Source organism: Mirounga angustirostris, unplaced genomic scaffold (assembly GCF_029215605.1).
Source record: "Mirounga angustirostris isolate CCGP_5_RB_7025 unplaced genomic scaffold, mMirAng1.0.hap1 SCAF_11, whole genome shotgun sequence".
Classification (NCBI taxonomy): Eukaryota; Metazoa; Chordata; class Mammalia; order Carnivora; family Phocidae; genus Mirounga; species Mirounga angustirostris.
In genome coordinates this window covers 119863036-119874376 of record NW_026991719.1, presented here as the reverse complement: position 1 = coordinate 119874376, position 11341 = coordinate 119863036, and the positions used below count along the sequence as shown (strand labels likewise).

The 11341-nt window shown below is 38.0% G+C and overlaps 1 pseudogene; it reads right to left on the bottom strand.

The window, feature by feature from the left end:
• Positions 1–946: 946 nt before the first annotated feature.
• Positions 947–9516, bottom strand: LOC123841664 (Y-box-binding protein 1-like; annotated as a pseudogene).
• Between the last annotated feature and the right edge of the window lie 1825 nt (positions 9517–11341).

Below are 11341 nucleotides of genomic sequence, written 5' to 3'. Positions count from 1 at the left end.
GCTGCAAGTTTTAGACTAGAGTGTCACATCTCTAATTAACATCAGTCTCAATTTCAAGGCCATCATCTCCTACCTTCAGAAAATCCCCTCCATTTTTAGGGTTGGAAATAAGCACTGATGTGGAGAGGGGCTGATAGTGATTCTCAGGTTGTCAATGACCATAATGATGTGAGGAATCTGGAATAGTTTCTATCTTCATTACCCTAATAGGACTTTGAGGACTATTAGGGTAATGAAGATTAATAGTTCCATTAGCCTTCCACTTTCATGCTAATCCAAAGCCACAGATCATTGAGGAGACAAAGGTATTCTAAATATTATGTAATTGTCATTGACTGAGAACAATGAGGCACTGCCTTTGGTTCCTTGCAATAAGTTTTGTTTCAGTCTTCACTAGATAACCAGAACTTTCTTTGGTCCAGATTATACTGCTGAAAATAATCACTATATTGTCCTCTATTCTAAGGTTTATTAAAAGTAGCTCTTGTCCCGTGGTGATATCTTGAGAGTGGTGGGGGAGATGAGATGTCAGGGCTGTTTCTCTCTCCTACATTTTGGAATTCTTGATAGAACAACGTTTCTGAAACACTGCACTAAGATCAGAGGGCTCCCATTGGGAAAATTTGATCATGGTAATTACCTAAAAAAATACTGATGAAAGTATATTTTTTGTCTTGTTTCATAAGGGCATAATAGGAGTTTACCTGGCACTTCCACTAAACTGCTGCATGAATTTAAGGAGGTCACTTTCCCTTATTGGAGCCTCGGTTTTCATGTCAACAGACTAGAACTGAAGTACATGATCTCAAAGCTCCCATCCAACTCAAATATTCTGTGATTTGTTGATTTCTGACCAAAATTGGGTGAATTAATGCATGCTGGAATTTTATATTCATTTATTCTTGTTGGGCTAAACTGGATGATGGTAGAGATGGTAAGCTGGTATTTATTCAGCCCAGCCCTGCTCAGCCTAGGGAGTAGACGAATTCTCAGTTGGTGGGTGGGCTGTTTTTGTCTCTTCGCCATTTTGTGGTTTAGGGTTTTCTGGGCATCTGCGTTGGTAATTGAAGTTGAGGTGGTACCAACACTGAGGTAGCTGCAGACGTTGTATCTCATCTCCTGATTTCCCTTATCTTGTTCATTGCAGTCCTCTTTAGGCTCTTTGGCGAGGAAGACCCCTGCAGAGTCATGGTCTATAACCCTGAAACATATTCTGTCTCACTGGTCTACCTTGTTCTCCTGCACCTTGTCAGCTCCCTCCATCACCTCACCGGGCACAGGAGGGTTAGAAGACCGTGGTCCAGGCCTCTGGGGTCTCCGCATGTAGTAGGATGGAAAGCGTCCCCTGCAGTAGGGTAGGGCCAGTGCGATTGAGCCTGGCCTTCGGGAGCACTCTCCCCACCCTCCTTCTTTCCCCACTCCTACTATTCTGGCAATTCTGCTGGGAATTGGGTGGAGGACCCCTGCGATGTGGAGAGCGTTGCCGGCTGCATATTTACTGCCTTGCACTGGAGCTCCACCAGGGCCTGTCACAGTATGGGCTGCCTCTGCACCCTTTTCTCCTTCAACAGCAGCAAACTCCACAGCCTCTCCATCTCCTACACTGCGAAGGGACTTCCTGGGGTTATTCTTTATGGCAGTCTGGTGTACAAATACAACTTCCTTGGTGTCATTCCTGTTGATGAAACCATATCCGTTTCTTACATTTAACCATTTCCCCAAAACCTTCGTCGGGATGATCTTCTTGTCCCTCAGGCAGGCACCTCAGATGTGAGACTGCTGTTCGTGGTGGCGGGGATGATGACTGGGGCTGGCTGCGGCAGCGGCGCCCCCTCCCGGGGTGTGATGGTAACTAGGCCAAGGCGCTGGGGCTGCTCAGGGCTCTCTAGGGTCCGCTCTCCACTCCTGCTCCCCATCAGACTCTATTCTTATACTTTTTAAACTTTATTTCTTTGAATGAGTTTAATGCACTTTAACATTTCTTAGACTTTATTACCTCTACGCTTTATCTCATTAATTCTTACTATGTTTGTTTGAGCACAGGTGATAAGAAGGTTATTACCCTTGTTTCACAGATGAAAAAACAAGGCAGGTTAAATTACATTCTTTAAGGCATTGGGGGATAAAAAGTAACATAAGGACTAGGACTCGACCAACACAGCAAAGAGGAAGAGGGAAATAAAAAGAGACTCCTGGCAGCTGAAGTTGGGTATGGGGTGTGGGAACAGAACAGAGCCTATATGGGGCCTGTTGCCACGGAGCTACTTGACAGTAAGAGGTAGTTGGCAATAGTGGTCAAACTGATCACGATTCCGTTTGCCCAGCCCAGACTATAAGAAGTTTTCTAAGAAGTAGATGCTAAATGTGAAGGTGGACCTAATAAATTTTCTAACCTAACATTTTAGCCAGAACCTAATTTTCATCTAAAAGCTCAAAAACAACAATGACTGCTAAGTCTTACAGTGCTTGGTATTTTATATGCAGTATCCTGGTTAAATATTCATGGACAGATACTATTATTGTGTCCATTATACAGCAACTAAGGAAGCTGGAGTTTTGGTCCAGATCACAGCCTGTAAATGGAGCTAGCACCTGAGTCTAGATCTGTCCCAATTTGAATCTGCACTTAACAAAATTGTGCTCTAATGTTTCTCCAATATCTGCTATCCTAACAGTTTATAGTACTATCATTTTGCCTGCATACAACATTGCTTTATAAAGGTGCGTTTCAATTTCTTTATGAGAATTTTGAAGCTTTTGTCACTTAGTCTACCTAGTTAGAAAAACCTGGTTTGTTTTCTTTCTATGAAAAAAAAAAAAAAACAAAGGACAGTGATGTTATGAAAAGCATACAAACAAATGGTATGCAATGTCTCAAAACGCTACTGCAATTCATTTCAACAAGTATGTAGGGAGGCCTCATTTGTACCATCTAATATGCAGAGAACTTGAGATATGAAGATAAATAGTACAGTTTCTATCTTCAGGGAATTTATAGTAATTGAAATAGACCCCTTTCTTTGGCAGGGCAACATGGGTGTCTGCACTCTGTTCCACTCATTTGCAGTGATAGCAGGGATACTGCAATCTTAATGTCTTTTCTGTCTATCCCAGGGATCCTATGAAAGATACCTACCTATAGAGTGGCTTCCTTCTGCAAATGATTTTCCTGAGCAGCCTTCACTGGTAGTTTCCCCAGGGCCACAACCACTTCTCGTGATGGCCATGGAGACATGTAATAAATAACCAGTTGGCAAAGCTCAGAGTCAGTGCAGAGGAAGGACTATTTGTAACTATTCCAGACCTGTGAAATAATCGTAGAAAAGACTGAGTCTTCAATGGTACGTAGTATTAAAGCTGGCAAGAAGTGGTTATTTCAGGGGAGAGAAGTATAGGTGGAAAGACCAGAGCCATGGTGGGGAAGTATAAGAGGCATGATGAGAGAGCAGATTTCTTAAGTTCTGCAATGCCACGAACAGGCACTTAAATTTTGATATGGACAAAATGGAAAGACACTAATCAATGCACACATTACAGACCTGAGGGCCGGGTACAGTAGGCATAGGTAATAGTTTTCTATAATCCAGTGGTTTCCAAAATGTGGCTCACAGAGCACTTGAGTTCTAAGGAGTCTGCTCATTAGCCACCCATGTAATGTTAATATTTACAAAGTCAGTCCTTTCTAGGGTTAAAATAATGTACACATGGAGCTGACAGTATTTCATAGCAAAATACACACAAGAGCTTGATGAAAAGGTAAGATAAATTATTCAAAAGTTATAGGAATTAAAAGCTTCTTATGCAATTTACTTATACTTTAAATAAGTTTTAAAAGCATGAACTGTGGATGTCAAGTAATATTTCGATTGTTGCCTAAAGGTATATTCCTAAGAATTGCAAAGCATTCTTTGTTTCAAAAGTCTGTGGCAACAGACAAGATTGATATCAAACTGAATAATTCATCAGCTAAACTTTGCACATAGCCATTAGCAGTAATTCTGATGAGGATGCATACAGAGAACTTGTTCAAACTTTTCTCCTAATTTTAGCATTGAACTTGAACTATTCCTGATTCAAATTTCATATGTTTGTCAAGAGATTCAACCTCCTTATTAAAAAAAAATCTAAGGAGGATCATACACTTGAGAAGATGTCCAATATTTCCTTTTCTATATGAAATATACATGGATTAAAAATGTTTGGCACTATATATTTAACATAACTTTACCCAGATTCTTCTTATAAGAGTAGATCTTGAATCCCCAAATTTTAATATCTAATTTTTAGCCCATAGAGGAAGCTTAAGAAATATGTACTGAATATATATAGTTCTACAACTATCTGCCTATATACAGTCACAATCTTCTCCACACAATATTCCTGAGAAGCATTAATTTCCTCATTTGGGGATGAGGATATTAAGGCCCAAAGAGTTTGAATTATTATCCTAAATTCACATGAATAATTTAGTGTTAGAACTGGCATAGCATGCAGGTTATCAAATCCAAGTCCAATGCTCTTATTTCAAGTCAGAATGTATTATATGATTCATATTATCAGTTCTTCAAAAATACTTTGAGGCATTTTTCAAAAGAAGCTCACATATAAAAAATTATAACAGAAATAAAAAGAATAAGATAATAAATATACATGAAGTCATAAGCTAATTCATATCCTGTTGTCAAGAATTTACTGTGCATCTAAATTTCCTTGCAGCAAAGTAAAAAGTTATATAACTTGTATCATTTGACAAATAGAAAAATACAGGTAATGTGATATCATGTCACCTTCATACTAAAAATTCTTCCAATGGCTTTTCATTGCACTTATAGATAATTCAAACTTCACATCATACCCCACAAAGCACAAAATACTCTGGCTCTCATTATTTTTCTATTCTCATCAATTATTACTTTCCCCCATTGTTAACTACATTCTAATAATCTCTCTGTTCCTTCAACATGCCACATTTATTTCCCACCTTCAAGTCTTTGGACTCACTATGCAATACAGTGAGAATATTATTCCCCTAAATCTTCACATGACCAACTCCTTCTCATTATCCAGGACCTAGGTCAAAAGTCTTAGTTTCTCATTATTCAAGACTCTTAGAATCTATACCTGACCATCCTATCTAAATTAATAAATTTCCCAGCTATTCCCTGATTAATTATCATGGTCTATTTTCTTTATAGTACTTGGCCATCTCTGAAATTTTCATGTTTATCCTAATTTTTGTTTACTTCTTTTCTTCCCCTCCAACCAGAATGAAAATCCCACAAGAGCAAGAATCTCATGTGTTTTTCCCTACCTCGCAGCTGTTGGATTTCCAGCACCAAGGACAGAGCCAATTAGGCACTCAATTGGAAATGAATACATTAAAGTTATTGAGAGAGACAAACTTTTCTTAAAACTTAATCCTAAAACCTCGTGAATTCTTAAAAAGACTTTGAAAACAAGATGCACTATGGCTTTAGCATCTACTTTTAGAATATGCAGCAGACACCAGTGAGATGGGGTAGAATAAAGAAAGTCCATTGCAGAACTTCGGCTAAAACTAATATGTAATGGAAGGCCAACAAAATAAGAGCCTTTGAAGGAGAGTAACACGAAATGTCCAGAGAGAGGAAAAAACAGTAAGGTTAGTGTTGCAAAATCAAAGTGACAAGAAGATTTTTAAAAGCAGGTCAGGAATAGTGTAAATGCCAGAAAAGTGTTCAATGAATTTTTCAACAAAGCTAATAGTGGTAACCTTGGCAAAAGCAAATCCAGGGGGCTGGCAGTGGTGATGATGCAAGTCAAAGTGCAGTGGATTAATGAGAAAATGTAACAGGGGATTTCAACATAAAAAATAGATGGCATGGTTTTGTGCTAGACATTTTTAGAGTATATTTGTATTTATCTGATTTGACCTCTTAAAGAATCTCAATTTAGCTCTACTCAAGTGTCTTAGAGGAACACTGCCTTCTGATGAGATACTGAATTGGATATTTGCAAATAAATTGGATTTTTCCCACTAGTCAGGCTTTTAAATATTTGAATACCTACATATTGTACACCTTAAATTTTCTCTTCTGCAGGCTAAATATTTATAGATTCTCCAACCATTCCCACTTATGACCTGGTTTCAGATTCTTTACCTGCAAGCTTATTTTCCTTTGACCACTCTAGTTTGTCACTGTCATCCCACAATGTGATTTCTAGAAATATTTATGGACATCACTCACCTTTTAAATACCTGTAATAGTTCCTCATTGCCCCATTCATTCTGACTTCTAAGACCTTCAACACTGACTTTAACAAATATTCTTAGGAATTATCTCACTTTCCCTACATTATTTATAATACACTGTCTGGACCAGGGGTCAGCAAACTTTTTCTGTAAAGGGCCAGATAGTAAATATGTTTGGCTTTACAGACCATATGGTCTCTATTGCAACTACTCAATATGTTATAAACTATATAATAGATAATAACTGTACAATAGGCAATACATTAATGAATGTGGCTGTGTTCCAATAACAGTATTGAAAAAAAATCAGCAGGCTGAATTTAACCCTTGAGCCATAATTTGCCAACCTATGTTCTAGACAAACAAAATGTCTTGACATTTTCTTGGTACACCTAAGTTACTTATGTGGCTTGTTCATGCTCTCCAGCAACCCCTCACCGCCCAATTAAAGTAAAGGCAATGCTGATGTAACCAACAGACTCAAGTATAGCAGTTTACATGAGAGAAAAGTTTTTCCTTCTTACATATCAGTCTGGCATTAGTGGACCAGATTGGTTCATAGCTCTGTTCTGCAAGATCACTCATTCAGTACCTGGGCTCTTTCTTGCTAAATGTAATAGGTAATTGACAACTAAAGAGTAATACACTGACACCAGTACTCTAGAGCTATAGGCTTATATATCTTTGTTTTAGCTTAAAAAGTACTGAAAAAGATAGTTTTGCCAAATTTTTTTGACCCTACATAAAATGGGGTTCACTTTCCAAGCCTGCTACATCTTTGCCTATCCATGAAGCCAATGACTCATACTTTAGATTTTTGTTCCGGTAGTTCCTCTCTTCTGACACCAATTTCTACATTGGAGTAGGGTAGTGTGTGTGTGTGTGTGTGTGTGTGTGTGTGTGTGTGTTAAATTGACCAAAACATGTAAAAAAACAATTTAGCATATTAAAGGTTAATTTCTCATCTGTTTAACAGCCCAGGGTGGTCTGATCTTTTGAAAGAGACTTTGTTCCATAGTCATTAACAGGCCCAGGTTGATGGCCATTCTGCCATATTCAGCATGTGGCTTCCAAGTGCCTCTGGGAAATTGTCATAAGTTTATTGGAAGAGGAAAAGAGTTCTTCTTTAAGGAAGAACTCATATAAAAAAACTCTTTATGATACAGGACATTATTTTGTTTCATGTTACATTGACTGTAATTCTGTCATATGGCCATACTTAATTGCAAGTGAGGCTGAGAAATGTAGTTCAGCTATGTGCCTAGGAGGAAAACAAAAATGAATTATGGTAAATAGTCATTAGTTTCTGTATACCATCTGTCAAGACTCTGCAGTATTGCTTCATTCATGATTTCCTCTCTTACTTCCATTTCTCTTTTGTATGAATTTCCACAGTTTTATTTGTACACTTTTCATGGCCCAGAAATTTCTCTACTTGAACTGCAGATACTGGTGGACCTAGATTTGACAATTAAAGACAGGAACACTGGAACTCTGCCTTCTGGCCTGTAGCACAGGAATCTGGAATTGCAGCCAGTGACCTGGTGGTGAAGCACAGCAGAAGGGCAGATTAGGTTTTGTGTGTCTAACTCATCTTTGTATCACTTACTCCCAGCATATGGCCTTGTAATAAATGGAGACCCAAAGAGTGTGGTTGAAATCACACCTTATCATCTCCCACTTCTTTTGGGCTTTACTTAAATCTTATTATTTTACTTCCAACCTGAAGTACGCTCTTCTTTGGGTAGCTATCCGATTCAAAGTAATCCTCCCTTTGGAGGAGAGGAAACCAATACCAATACCAAAACCAATACCAATGATTAGGTGAACTTTGAATCTGTAACTATAGCTGACTGATCCATAGACCAAATAAAATTATTTCTACAGGACATTCAGAGATATCAAAACAGAGACTGGGAAAGTTCAAAGCCAAGTCATGTTAACGTCAGAATGTCAGGGAGAAGATCCACAATTTTCTGCTGTTGAAGTTCCAGATCCACCATGATCCCAGCCCTTTGTGTGTCTTAGCTATTAAAAATCTTTCTTCAAAACTGTGAGACACAACAGTACCCTTTCAGTATACTTAACATTTTGTTAAAATACTAAAATTAATTTCCCCTGCTTGCTACTAAAAGAAATTTGTTATTACCATGTCACTGTTAGTAGATTTTTGTTTTTCTGGGGTGGAGGGAAGTATAACAGTATTTGAGTCATTATTCTTTCTCTTCAGCATATGTTGACATCATACCCATGTCATAAGCTATTGGCCTAAGTCATTTTATCTTGTTCTTGCTGTTGTAACTTTCTTTGAATCTGATACTTGTGTAGCTGGATTTTAGAACACTAATATTTTTGTTAAATTTTTTACTATTATTTATTTTTGGATTTCATTCATCATTCCAGACTATTCAAGTCATTTTTAGTTCTGACAGAGATATACAATGTGGCAGAGAATCCTAGCTCTCAGCAATAACTATAATCTCCTCTTCTACCTGAAACTGCTTCTATACTACATTTCTTAGTCCTCTTACAGTTAGGTAGTTCAGTTTTGGCCAATGGAATATGGGTGAACATGAAGTGTGTCACTTGCCGGCCTGACCTGTAAAACCTCTTTTGTAATCCTCTACACTCTCCTCCCTTGTCTCCTGGCCAAATACAAATGATCCATTGAAGGACTGAAAACAATGGAACAACGAGATTGAAAGAACCTGGGTCCTTGAAGGACTGCATGAAACAGATCATTGGTCTGTAGTGTGAAGAAAAAGTAAATTTTTCTGTATTAAACCACTGAAATTTAGGTGTTATTTATAACAGCTGTCAAATTACAATAAATTGAACTTACATAAGGAAAGACTATTCAAAAAGATGATTGCAGTAAGTAGAACATGCTGACCTCAGGATCTGCTAGTGTTTCAAAATCAAACACTGAAAAGCTTTTTAAAAAGCAGGAATGGGTAAGAGGGCTAGTAGGAACTTTATGGGGGAGGGAGGCAAGCAATGGGGGTGAGAAGGTGGAAAAATCCAGGCACTTCAACAACAAAAATTGTTTCTGTAGTCAGCCAATTCATGGAATGAGCTATAAGGGCGGATGTCTACATCTTCTTGCTTGCTTAAGCAGGGGCAAAACCAAAGTTCAGGGACCTATGTGGAGGAGAGAAGCCTGACTAGAATATGGTCAAGTCAGTGATTAGGTAATGGGAAATTGTGAGTACATGGTCACAGTTTATCTTAACTAATATAGTCTCTCTCCTCAGTTTCATCAACACTATTAACTCAGTCAACATTCAATCAGGGCACTTACTAAACTCCATATTGCTCCTACTAAGCTCCATATTGCTCCTACTCAGGGGCAGGCTCAGCTCCCTTTAAAAACAGCAAGCGATTAGAGAGAACTACTATAGCAGCAGACCTAGAAACCCAAGAGTTTTTGTGAAAGCCTCTTTAGGGAATGAATTCTTCCATATCTCATTTCAGGAATGCCTCCTCAATATGATGCCAGCAGATAAAAGAAAAAGGATAACATAGTTAACATTCACAGAGGACAGGGAAGAGACAAACAGAAGGTAAGGCAAAAATATTGTTGAGCTCACAGTTGAATCCTTTCTCTCCATATTATTTGTACAAAGTCCTCCCGAATTCTACCATGCTTCTTCCTCTTGGCAAACCAAGCTACAGGATTTGTTGTTCTACCCCTAAATGCTATTCCCTTTATTAACATGCAGGTTAGTCCATTACAATGTCATAAGTGTGAGGAAGAATCCCAGGAACCAGAGCAATCAAGAGTAGCACTTGCAGTCTGTTTTGTGGTTGTTGTTTTTAAGATTTTATTTATTTATTTGAGAGAGTGAGCGAGAGAGAGAGAGAGCATGAGTGGGGGAGAGGGAGAAGCAGACTCCCCGCTGAGCAGAGAGTCCGATGTGGAACTTGATCCTGGGACTCCAGGATCATGACCTGAGCCGAAGGCAGATGCTTAACCGACTGAGCCACCTAGGCACCCAACTTGCAGTCTGTTTCTAACTAAGATCTTCGCTCCACTTAATTAGATTCCTACTAATTTTGTCACAAGGTGTCTTAGCTCACTTCTAGGGGTCCCCCAAATGCAAAATCTGTACAAACTCTTCCTGTTTATATTGCCTGTATCTACATGAATCTTGCTGACCAATGTTGAGTCTCTATTACCAAGTCATGTTCATTCAATCCCACTAATTCAGTACATTTATTTCTATTATGTTAATTCACAAAGGATTTCCAAATATATAAATATGTGAGGATATCTTCCTCTTTATTTTATATAACCTGCAACTGAATATAGTGTATAAACTTTTACTTAACATAATCAAACTTCCCATTTCAGCACAATGTTTCTCTTCAGGTAAATATGGCCCACTGTTTTCCTACCAATTATAAGTGTCTTTCAAAATGTATTTCCCTATTTTAAAAAAGGCCTGTTTATGTATTTTCCCATGTCCTTCACTTATTGGGCAATCTCATGCTTATATTTGAATGACATTATCAGGCTAGAATGTATTATTAGCTATGCTTTGTCTTGGAGACTACAAAAAAGAGAATGTAAACAGCTTAGATAATAAAGCCATATATGTTCATGTACTAAGTTAACACTTTAAGTTCTTTAATATGAGCACTTTTAGTCAATTTTAAAGTCTCTTCTTAAGCGATGCGTTTATCTCTTTTTTCAATTTTCAACTTAACCTCTGTAATGTGCCACATTCAAAATTGGCTATTAGCACTTTGAAATTGGAATTGGCTGAAAGGGTACAGGTCCAGATATTCCTCCCTCTCAATATCACCTTAACACAGCATCAGGTGTCTGAAAAGATGAAGATATTCCAACCACCACTGACTTCCTCCATTCAAAGCCAGAGAAGAACTCCAGTAAAATAAGAAATTTAAGGTACTATTTCATTGGTATTTTTAATTGAAATATTGTTTTTAGTTGTGTCACTAGGCAGTTCCTTTGTCTCAGTCAGGATGATACTTGAACCACTGATTTCAGAAGTTCTTTGGTTTATGCATGTATCCATTACTACATTTTAAACCATCCTAATTCCACACAACTAGTTTAGAATATCAAAAATGCAATTTAACTAA